Below are 12016 nucleotides of genomic sequence, written 5' to 3' on the forward strand. Positions count from 1 at the left end.
ATCGATAGGCAAAAATTAGAAACTATATTAACACTGGTGTCTCTCAGGGTTCAACCATATTCCTGATCTTCATCAATGATTTCCCAAATCAAACTTTTAGATATTTATGCAGACAACACGACAATATTTGGCGACACTTCAAAGGCCAGGAATGACAAAGATCTTTCAGACTCCCCCTCTTTTCTGATCTTGAGAAGGTGGGGCTATGAGGAAAAAGGTGGTTGGTTAATTTTAATGCATCGAAAACCAAGCTTCGCTCCTTTCATTATAATCATTCTGGTCCTCACTACGCCCCAATTGAAATAAATGGATGTAGTTTTTGGGAAGCACTATGTCTTTACAAGCTTTTTAGACTGACCTTCACTCCTAATCTGAGATGAATCACATACATCAAATCGGTTGGCAAGATTGCTGGAAAGACAGTTGTATCACTCTACCACTCTAGTAAGTATTTCATTGCCGATGCAATCCTCTATCCGTATAAAAGCAAGATGCGCCTTACAATGGAGTAATGTTGGCACACCTGGGCAGGAACTGCTCAGCAGTCCTATCCTGCCTTGATAGAGTTCAAAACCGGCTTCCAAACCTAGTAGGTGATGCCCTTTTTCTTTCCTTCAACCTCTTTCACACAAAAGAGACGTCACGAGTCTGTCTCTGCACTATCATTATTTTCATGCCAAGTGCTTTTTTTTTTTTTACACAGTGATCACCATTTATCAAGGCCCGGAAGCCACTCAGGGATAAGGGTTATTGCAAGTACATTAAGTTAGTGAGGAGATTTGCTGAAGTGTTTACTTAAGGGGGCGGTTCATTAGGAATTTGTTAACATTGGACTTGAAGACATCCAAGTTGTAGTCCGGAGGGAAGCAGGCAGACGGAACAGAGTTCCACAGGCGTGCAGTTCTAAGAAAGAAGCTTTGTTCATGGAATCCGCGTTTTGATTTAGGCACAGACATAGAGTGGGGGAAATTTTTCACAGTGGATTCAGCTAGACGGGTGTTTTTCGTGAAAGATTGGCGAGGGGGAACCAGAGATTGGAGTTCAGACGAGCATCTGCCATGGAAATAACGATAAAACTAGGACGGGCTCGCAACGTCTCTTCTGTGGGAGAGAGGTTGCAGGGTAGAGAAAAGGGCATCCCCCACTAAGCCACGAAGTCTATTTTGTACTCTGTCAAGGCAGGATAGGCTGTTTTTAGCAGCTCCTGCCCAGATATGGCAACACTATTCCATCCTTGGACGTACTTGGCTTTTATATAGATAGAGAATTGCATCAGTAGTGAGATATCTTCTCGAGCGGTAGAAGGATCCTACCATCTTTCCAGCGACCTTGGCAACAGACTTGATGTATGTGTTCCATTTCAGATCAGGAGTAAAGGTCAAACCCAGAAGCTTGCCAAAACACGGAGCCTCACCCAGACGAGAGCCATCCATCACAATTAATGCCAGCTGGGGATCAGAGCGTTGATGATGTAAGGATAGGAGTTTGGTTTTGGATGCATTAAAGGTAACCAGCCACATCTTCCCCCACTGAACCACGCGCTCGAAATCAGAGGAGAGAGAATCAGAGAGAACTTTGTCATTTACAGCCTTTGATGTGTTGCCGTAGATGGTTGCTGATCTGAACTTTAATCTATGGTCCTTCCTTGCCAAACTTTCACAAAAAAAAAAACACTCGAGTAGCTAAAACCACCATATATGATTTTCCTCACTCTCTATCTGTACCTAAATGTAGATGCAGTTCCATGAACAAAGCTTCTTTCCTAGAACTGCCCGCCTTTGGAACACTGTTCTGCTGGCATGCTTCAGCATGATAGCCTTCAAATCCAATCTAAAAAAGTTCATGTTAAGTCGTCATCATAAATAATAAAATTGTACACAATTTACAATATTAACGATTACTTCACTATCACTCGACATTCATTAACCCTTATCCTGGAGTGGCCTTCTGGCCTTGATAAGTGGTGACCCACAAGTAAACCAAAAACAAAAAAATTTACACTACACTTTAAATAAAATCATTTGTTTAAAATATTATCCCTTTTACTTTTTATGGTTAAAAAATTTTGTACTACATTTTCGGTGCCAGTGGCCTGGCATGTGAAACATAATTTGATATTAACATGAGAACGTATTAAAAGAAAATTAACGAAATTAATTGCAGAAATGAAAGAAAAATTAGAGTCCTTAGGTTGAATAAGAATTAGAAGGATTAATTGAAAGATTCTAAAAAGATTATAAATGGAATTTCAGCAAAAACGCAAGATATTTAATGCCTGTCTTCAAACTTGTAATCTGTTAAGAAAAATTGCAGAATCTACATTTCTTAATTACGATTTTATTTATATTATTAGGGAGTGACATGGATATCAGATCTGACGGACGATTTGGTGTGCCATGATTTCATCCTATTGGATATATAGCACTATTTTCATTACGAATGTTGGCGACCTTCAGGTGGTCCCTTATGTGAGTATTTAATTCTAAAAAAAGAATCTGGGAAATAAATGCTAACAACAGAATCAAGCAGGTTAAAAAAAGAAACTCAACATGCTCTTTCATACAAAAAGATTTACATTATTTTGGGACCTCGTGGAATGGAGAGTTACTGAAAAATGTACTTTTTTATTGATGCTTTGAAATCACTATGATAAAGAAGATGAGCTTTGTGTTTATCTAAAAATTTCAATACTTTATAGCTTGTATGAAATGAATAGTTACTTATTTTTTCATTATAATTTTTGTTTGTTTTTGTGGAAGTATTAAATTTGGAAATTTTATTAAGTCTAATTCTGGCAAAAAGTTATTCAGTTTCTTTCAATGAAATATGCTTACACACACAGAGTCGCATATGTTTGCAGTGTAATACTGCATGGTAGTGAAACGTGGTCAGTGAAAGTTTCGGATATGTGTTTTATGGAGAGAAATGATATAACAATAGGATGAATGTGCAATGTGAGTTTTAAAAGGCATAGATCTGATGACGTCAAAGATGAATTAAATCTAGACAGCATATGGAAATGTGTGCAAAACAAGAGACTATATTACTGTTATAATACTAGTATGGGTTTAATCTCTAGGAATGAAAGTATTAATACAAGTTTTATTAATCTCAATTCAGTTTACTGTGCTATTCCCAATTAATATACTATCTTTTGACCGCCCAAGCCATAATGCTTAGAGCGTTTACTAATAAGCCGGGAGCGTAGGGTTTAATGCTCAATATTTGAGTGTGATACTAGTATAGTATCTGTTTTGTTGTGATGATAACATCATCCCAGGCATTTCCTAATCATTTGGATGGGTGTTAGAGTATCAGTTGTGCTGTAATCCTGAGGCATTATTGCCTCATGTTGGGAGGGGTAATGTATTATGAGTGAGTTCGTTATAATACCATCCTCGATATTATCTCCTCATTTGGGGGTTAGTAGGGTGTTTGTCATATATACTGGCACGAATAGTAAACGGCAAGAAACATATAATTGCTTTTCTGAAAGAATACATGAGAATGGTTGACTTGGTTTATATAGAACACGTGGGGTGACAGAGTTAGTTGGAAAAGAAAAGCCAAGAAAAACATGGGATGAAGTAATAAGGAAGAATTTGAGAGAAAGAGGAATAAATAAAATCCTGGCTATAGGATAGTTTGGAAATCAATTTTTAAAAACACTTCAATATATGGCAGAGTGTAAAGCAGACGTTTTTTTTATTTTTTTAAATGGAGAGTAGATAATACAGTGGATGTGTTATCGGCAGCTTCAGTAACTCTCGCTTCTCCTTTTTTGTCCCTCAGTCCTCATGTAAATGAGTGATTTTTCTGACAAAGGGTGAAAAAAAGCTGCTTTAAAGGTCGGTAGTACTTGGTGAACAGTTGTCTGAGATGTCGGAAATTTTTCTGTCTCTATGTCTATCCTTGTGGCCATGTCACTAGTAAGGGTGCTGGAGGTAAACGTTTCGTCTGGGCTGACGTTATCCGCCTGATAGTCAGGGATTCGAACCTTGGATTAACCACTAAGGAGGCTGTGCTATCAGCAGGCGCAAAATACTGGGTCTGCTGTATTGCCATTTGGTGAATGGACTCTGGACCATGCAGTAGTCTCTGGTGGGGCCTCTCGATGCCATACTAGTGGGTAATTGTTACGGCTTTACCTTTTCATGTGCTACAAAAAAAAAAAAAATTCCTGTCCTTTTCTCTTTTACTTTCCCTCTCTGTACTGCTCTAACCAAGTATGTCGACCTGTTCCACAAATCCCAAAACCTCAACATGAAACATCTCCAGAAAAAAAACTCGAATAAACCTAGAACCCCATCTTCCAACATATACCCCTACTACCATGTCTCCTTCTCTAACATCAGGGGTCTACGGTCCAACCTTCCAGAGATTGAAACCCAATTACAGGAGACGACACCAGGCATATTCTTTCTAAGCGAAACTGGAATAGGGCCGACAACTTCCCGAGCTGAGTTCATAATTAACAAATACTCTAACTTAACATCTAAATCTGACCCCCAAAATCACCATGGGCATGGAATATGTGCCTACATTAAAGATGGCTTCCCATGTGGCAGGGATATCTCTATAGAAGATCCTAATTTACCTTATATGTGTTTCCGGGTTGCACTTGCTTACACCACTGCATTTATATTTGCCCTCTATCGGCCCCGCAACAGTGGAGTTACTATCTTTAAGAGCATATCTGAGAAAATAGACCACATCCTGTCTGCATATCCCTCGGCTAACATCCACATCTGTGGTGACTTCAACGCCTATAACATGGAATGGCTGATCCACTCAAATAAGACGGACGATGAGGGGAGGTTCTGTCATGATTTTGCCATTGCTTATGACCTCACTCAGATTGTTCGCGAGCCTACCCATGTGCCTGATACTACAGGTCAATATGCAAGCCTCCTAGACCTTTTTCTCCCAACTTCCCCTGAGCTATGTTCATATTCCGTTCTTTCTCCTCTAGGATCCTCCGACCACTCTGTCGTATCAGTTAAGATAAAAATGAAATGTAATAAGTCCCCAGACGTACCCCTTCACCGTACCTTATACCGATACTCTATGGCTGACTGGGATAGCATCCGTACATTTATATCTGATCTACCTCTGCATTCCATGTTTAAAAAGGATGTGTCCTCTATAGTATCAGACCTGACCGAATGGTTAATTGTAGGCATAGACAGATTCATACCATCTAAAAAATTCCAACAAAAACCTAACAGCCAGCCATGGTTCTCCCCAGAATGTGCTGCTGCCATCGCACACAGAAATCACTTTTTCCATAGCTACCAACAAAATAGATGCACTGAGACTAAAGCTGCTTTCAGGAACACCAGCAATTCTACGCAACAAAGGCCATCAACTCCCCATATTTCCTCCTATAACTCAGAACATGCTAGGTAACATACACATATCTGTGCATGAGGTCGCCAAGCTAATCAAGAACCTTGATTCCAGTAAAGCTACTGGCCCTGACGGCATCCCAATTATAGTGTTAAAAAAGCTTCAACCAGAACTTGCTCCCATACTTACGAAACTGTTTAAATGTTGCCTTAAGGAGAAGTGCTTTCCAACACCCTGGAAAACCTCATCAGTATGCCCTGTATTTAAGAACTCAGGTGATAAGTCATCTCCCTCTCAGTACAGCCCAAAAAGTCTCCTGTGTGTCATGAGTAAGTTGCTGGAATCCATATTAAATAGAAAAATAGTCAACTACCTCAGTAGAAATAACCTTCTTACTGACACGCAATATGGTTTCTATTCTGCAAGATCTACCACAGATGTGCTAACGTTTATATCTCATAGGATTAGTGAATTTCTTGACAAAGGATTCCTTTCCAGAGCAATTGCTCTTGACATATCAAAGGCCTTCGACAAGGTATGGCATAAAGGCATACTTCACAAGATCTCCAGCTACGGTATAACTGGAAATATTCTCTCTATCATTAAATCATTTCTCTCTGATAGGCTCATAAGAGTAGTGGTTGATGGACAAAAATTAGAGGCCTGCAGTATTAATGCTGGAGTCACTCAAGGGCCCATCCTGGGCCCAACTCTCTTCCTGATCTACATCAATGATCTTCCTAAACACATACTTAAATCATTTGTTGACATCTATGCTGATGACACGACCATCTACGACAACACATCAAAAGCTGTAAATGACAAAGCTCTCTCTGATGCTCTCTCTCCTCTGATCTCGTACGAGTGGTTCAGTGGGGGAAGACATGACTGGTTACTTTTAATGCATCTAAAACCAAACTCCTATCTTTACATCATCAACGCTCTGATCCCCATCTGGCATCAATTGAAATGGATGGCTCTCGTCTAGGAGAAGCCCCATGTTTTGTCAAGCTTCTGGGCTTGACTTTACTCCTGATCTGAAATGGAACACGTACATCAAGTCTGTTGCCAAGGTCGCTGGAAAAATGGTAGGATCCGTCTACCGCTCCAGAAGATATCTCACTACTGATGCAATTCTCTCTATATATAAAAGCCAAGTACTCCAAAGATGGAATACTGCTGCCATATCTAGGCAGGAGCTGCTAAAAACAGCCTATCCTGCCTTGACAGAGTACAAAATAGACTTTTTGTAGCTTAGTGGGGGATGCCCTTTTCTCTTCCCTGCAACCTCTCTCCCACAGAAGAGATGTTGCAATCCTATCTTTGTTTTATCGTTATTTCCATGGCAGGTGCTCGTCTGAACTCCAATCTCTGGTCCCCCCCTCGCCAATCTTTCACGAAAAACACCATCTAGCTGAATCCACTGTCAAAAACTTTCCCCACTTTTTATCTATGCCGAAATCAAAACGTAGATTCCATGAACAAAGCTTCTTTCATAGAACTGCACGCCTGTGGAACTCTGTTCCGTCTGCCTGCTTCCCTCCTGACTACAACTTGAATGTCTTCAAGTCCAACGTAAACAAATTCCTGACAAACCGCCCCTTTAAGTGGACACTTTATTAAATATCCACACTAACGTACTGTACTTACAATAATCCTTATCCCTGAGTGGCTTCCGGCCCTTGATAAGTGGTGGCCACCTTGTAAAAAAAAAAAAAAAAAGTGATTTATGATAGAGAAAATATAGTATTCGAAACCATTGATTGTAAAAGTCATCGTCTATTTAGTGATTAGATCATTTTGAAAAATTTGTTGTGTGGTCAGTTTTATTCTACTCAAAGTCGAATCACAAATCCATAGAGTGAAGATACCAACATTTTTCTGTTTATGTACAACTGTTATTCTTGCTGCATACCCTGACCTTGCATGCAACCACTGAACCTTGTTGCTCTTTGTTTTTTATTTGGTAAAATTTGCAATCTTGCAGGTTAATGAAGATAACTGTGCCAATCACACAATCCCAAAGAAAATTTTTGCGAGCTCCATGCAGAAGTTAGACCTACTTAGTAACAACAGCAAAAATTCTCTAATTGTTGATTTTTTCTTTTTGGTTTCTTGACATTCAATCATTGTTTTTAATCTGTACAGATAACGTTAATTCAATTCTAAACAAATACAAATATACAAAGAAAATAAAGCCGTTTACAAAAAAAAAGATGAAAGTAACAAAAATATGCTGAATAAGCTTTAATTTACTTATTGAAAAAACAATTAAAATATGAGGAAACAAAAAAAAAAATAATTAGAAAGAAAGAATGTGCAACAGAGAAGCCAAAAGAATCCAGTTACCAATTTTCTAAGGAAAGGAAAATATTTTAAGAAACATAATCAAGAATGTAAATAGACAAAAACGAAATAAATTTTCTTTATATTTTTCTTACGTAGTCTTTTATGTCTTTTATAAGTTAATTAAATGCCGTGTTTCCTTTTGCTTTTACTAAAATAAATCCATTCATCACCAATGGCAATTCCAGCTATTTTAATTCAGTACGGCATCAGATAATCTTAAAAACATAAATATAAAATAGAGACTATTTCCTGAAAAGTTCTAAGACAAAATTGAAAGTTTTTTTCCTTAATCAACTGTTGGAATTATTAAAAGAAAAAAATTATAAAGATAAATTCTATAAAGCATCAAATGATGATGGAGATTCTTAACATTTATTTAGCGCTAAGTATAAATATGATTTGTCAGGTGCAACAGGTTATTAAGTATGATTAACTGTAATGATGATCTTTGAGATCGACTGTTGCAACATATGGTAAGAACATAACTGTTTGGTTAGTCATATCATGGGACAGAGAAAGATTTGAAGTTGGATTTTATTTGTTGAGGAATTTTTAGTGAAATTAGATCATATAAATTCTGGGGAAATGGGGGAGTTTAAAGTTTCCTTTGACCGCCCAAGTTGACATAATGCCTAGAGCGTTCACTAATAATCCGGGATCCTAAGGTTCAATCCTTGTTTAAGACATACCAAAGACTCAAAAAATGGCAATTTGTGCCCCCATACTCAAACAATCAGTATTAGTAGAGTAAGTGTAGTGGCGTCATTCTCTGCATGTTAGTAGAGAAGGTAACGGCTATATTTCCCACATTTTATTTTAAGGGGAATAAAATATAGTTAACATTACAATGGTTGCTGTCGCCTTCTTAAAAAACAAAACATCTTAGAAGTTATCTATCTTAAGGGGGCCTCAAGATTAGATTTTCATTCCTGATTTCCAAATCCGGACAATACCCATATTCACCATTAGGGATATTTATATAATAAAAGTAAACATGTATGTGCTCACTTATCTTCAATGATCATGCATACGAATTTCATTTTATAACCGCCCCCCTTCCCAAAGCATGGCTTAAACTTAATACCTGATAATTTATCTAGAAAAGTGAAATTGTCTGTCTTTCTGTGTGTACATTTCCCTACTAAACTACTCTATCAACTTTCAGTCTACAGACTCGGGTATAGGTATTGATATTGTGGGAAAATCTTTTTAATCGGGTTTCGGCCAGAAATTTTACTGTCAAGAGGTCAAAGTTCAACGATTTGGCCTTTGAAAACTCTACCAAACTCCTCTACCAATTTTGGGTCTAAACATTTGAAATTTTAAATGTAGCTTACTTGGACATGAATTAAACTTTTTAATTTGATTTGAGCCCTAAAAAGTAAATGTTAAAATTGGGGTCAAATTAAAAAAAAATGTGACCTCTGCGGTCTCTACCAAATTACTCAGCGAATTTCTGGTCTAAACATTTGAAATTTTACATAAAGCATATTCACACATGTAGCTAGCTTTTTAATTGGTTTTTGGCCGGACATTTTGCTGCCAAGGGATCAAAATTCAAAAGATTTTACCTTTCGGTCCCCAGCAAACTATTCAGCCAATTTTGGATCTAAACATTTTAAATTTTACATAAAGATATTCAGACATGTAGCAAGCTGTTTAATCAGTTTTGGGCCCAAAATTTGGCTGCAAAGGGCGAAAGGTGAAAGAGTTGACCTTTGCAGTCTCTACCAAACTCCTCCACCAATTTTGGGTCTAAACACTTGAAATTTTAAAGGTTATCTGAACATGAGTCAAATATATATATATATATATATATATATATACAAAGTTATGAACAGCACATAAGGCCCAAGCAAAGCCGGGCTGAACTGCTAGTTCAAGGAAAGTTCCTTTATTATTACAATTATTAGTAATATTGTTTACAGCAAGAGTATTAGTAATTTAGTTTTGTTTTCTTTGTCTTATCGATTAGTTTCATTCAATGATTTCCAATAATAAACAGGAATTAAATTGTGAACCTATGGCGATCAGGTGAAGCTAGCTAGTATATACTATTTCCCTTCTGGAGTAAAGTATAGAGATAGATGCCAGGTGTGGAATGATAGATGAGGATGACCTTGGGGTGGTTGGGCCCCATGGTATAGATAGTTTATTAAGCTGTTAACATACTTATGCCTACAATAATTTCTATTCTATCATGTGCTAAGAATCCTTCGTGTGTACCTCATTCCAATATTTTTGTTATCTCTATTTAAAATCTGCTTTAGAGATCAAGTCATCCTATTTGGTTTAATGTCCGTGTTAATGCGGGCATGTGTTAGACTGCTTTTATAAATTAACTCCAACACTAATCTATTTCTAGTTAGGTCTTTGTCACTCTTTCTCTCAATTCCATCCTTATCACTTCCCTCTGTTTTTCTTGACCTTCCTTTGTAAAGTGGCTGTTGCCACAACTGTTTTACATCAATTAAATATACTAAAGACTAAAAAAAATCATAATTTATAACCTATGCTTAAGCTGAGAGTCAAGAGTAAGTGGAGTAATCCAGGGAAAGGGGTAGCTCTTACATTTTGGTGTAGTATATAAATGGAGCCTTCGGGTCGCCTTTCACTATGATCGACCTCTTTACCTTTGTTTTTAGGTTCTGGTGTAGAATAGAAAAGATCTCTCAGCCATTTTTTCAAAATGGCCATGCATGTTCTACATACATTCCTCTATACTGTCCAGATTCTCTGAAATCATCAAACCAATATAGTTAATTATGCAAAATATTACTTTTCTAATATGCTTTAATTGCAAATTATCAAAAAATATCATTGGAAGCTTTCATGAAAATCAGACTTCTGTTTATGCTATTTACCTGCTTCTATCTATAGGACGATTAGGCAAGTATCATAATGAGAGTGCAAAACCAGCTGCCATGAAGGGGATACTCTAGAAAAGTACAAAAATATTATAAATCAAATTCATCGATATACCTTTTAGAGATGCCTAACTTGACCAGCACTAAACCAATCCTTACGGAAGACTTGGTGAATCCACCACCACAGCGGGAACATATCTCATTCCTATAAAGGATGGACCAATCGTTCAAGAGAACTCTTAGGTTAGTAGAATGATGCTATAGTGAACCTCGGTTCGTACGCCAACTTCATGATCCAAATAAACTACAACAAATATACTAGAAAAATATATATTTGGATTATTTGGACTGCTATTCTCATTTTGGTTGGTATTGTTTTTACAAAGTTTCAGCTGATGTAAACTTCCAACGTTTTTCAGGTGCATCATTTAGAACTCATGAGCATTTTGTACTGACATAATCTAATACTGAACACATAACATCTGTAATATTATAAAAAAGAAACTGAATAATACTTGTTCCATGACAGATAAAATTAATTCTTCAAACAGAGCAACTTGCACTACTTTTAGACTTCCTTGTGACAATTAAAATAAAAATTAAATGATGCTATACATTGTGTCTAAAACTCTTATCATTTTGATCAAAATCCATTACATGGATTTAATTCTAGAAAATGTCGGAAACTTAAGGTTTAAGCTAAATGGGAGAAAGAAAAAATTTAAATTCAAGAAACTTGCTTAATTGTTATATAATAACTATGGAAAAAATTTAATGCAAATCTTAAATATTTGAATTTTCAATTTGAATGTTCTGCCTGTATCTTGCCCTCCAAAAACCCTTTAATATACTCAAAGCAAACTGAAATAATTCGTATCTAATACATATTGTTAAAGTTTCATAAAATCAGAGATATCGAAATTTTTACGAATGATTTCCACCACTTTTTACCTCATGTACATAAAACTGAATTTAACTAAATATAGCTCACATTATAACCTATTGTGCCTATCAGCTATTTTCCAAAATTCATAAGAATCAGTTCTATTAGTTTAGAAGTGCGTTCTTTAGATACAAATATATAAACATATACACAAAGCTTCTTTCTTAGACTGCACGCCTGTGGAACTCTGTTCCGTCTGCCTGCTTCCCACCTGATTACAACTTGAATGTCTTCAAGTCCAACGTTAACAAATTCCTGATGAACTGCCCCCTTAAGTAAAAACTTCATCAAATCTCCACACTAACGTAATGTACTTGCAATAACCCTTATCCCTGAGTGGCTTCCGGGCCTTGATAAGTGGTGACCACTGTGTAAAAAAAAACAAAAAAAAAACATACAGCTAACTTTATAGCAATATGGATAAGTTACATTTAAAAAAATTACAAAAACTACTTTTTTAATATTATCATCATCATAAGAATTCACGGTGTTTATTGCTGTCAGAGTA

At 36.7% G+C, this 12016-nt stretch overlaps 1 protein-coding gene across 14 annotated transcripts in view; it reads right to left on the minus strand.

The window, feature by feature from the left end:
* LOC145284706 (uncharacterized) overlaps nt 1–12016 on the minus strand; it is a 2222015-nt gene that overhangs the window by 705396 nt on the left and 1504603 nt on the right. The window contains exon 1 of one of the 14 annotated variants that reach the window (XM_080133605.1): nt 7000–7044. The exons of the other annotated variants lie outside the window; for them this stretch is intronic. The gene's annotated coding sequence lies outside the window, so the exon portion shown is untranslated. Of the gene's footprint in view, nt 1–6999; nt 7045–12016 lie in introns of those variants that run through there. 14 annotated transcript variants of the gene reach the window in all.

Source organism: Euprymna scolopes, chromosome 9, assembly GCF_053919585.1.
Source record: "Euprymna scolopes isolate OS-2025 chromosome 9, ASM5391958v1, whole genome shotgun sequence".
NCBI lineage: Eukaryota > Metazoa > Mollusca > Cephalopoda > Sepiida > Sepiolidae > Euprymna > Euprymna scolopes.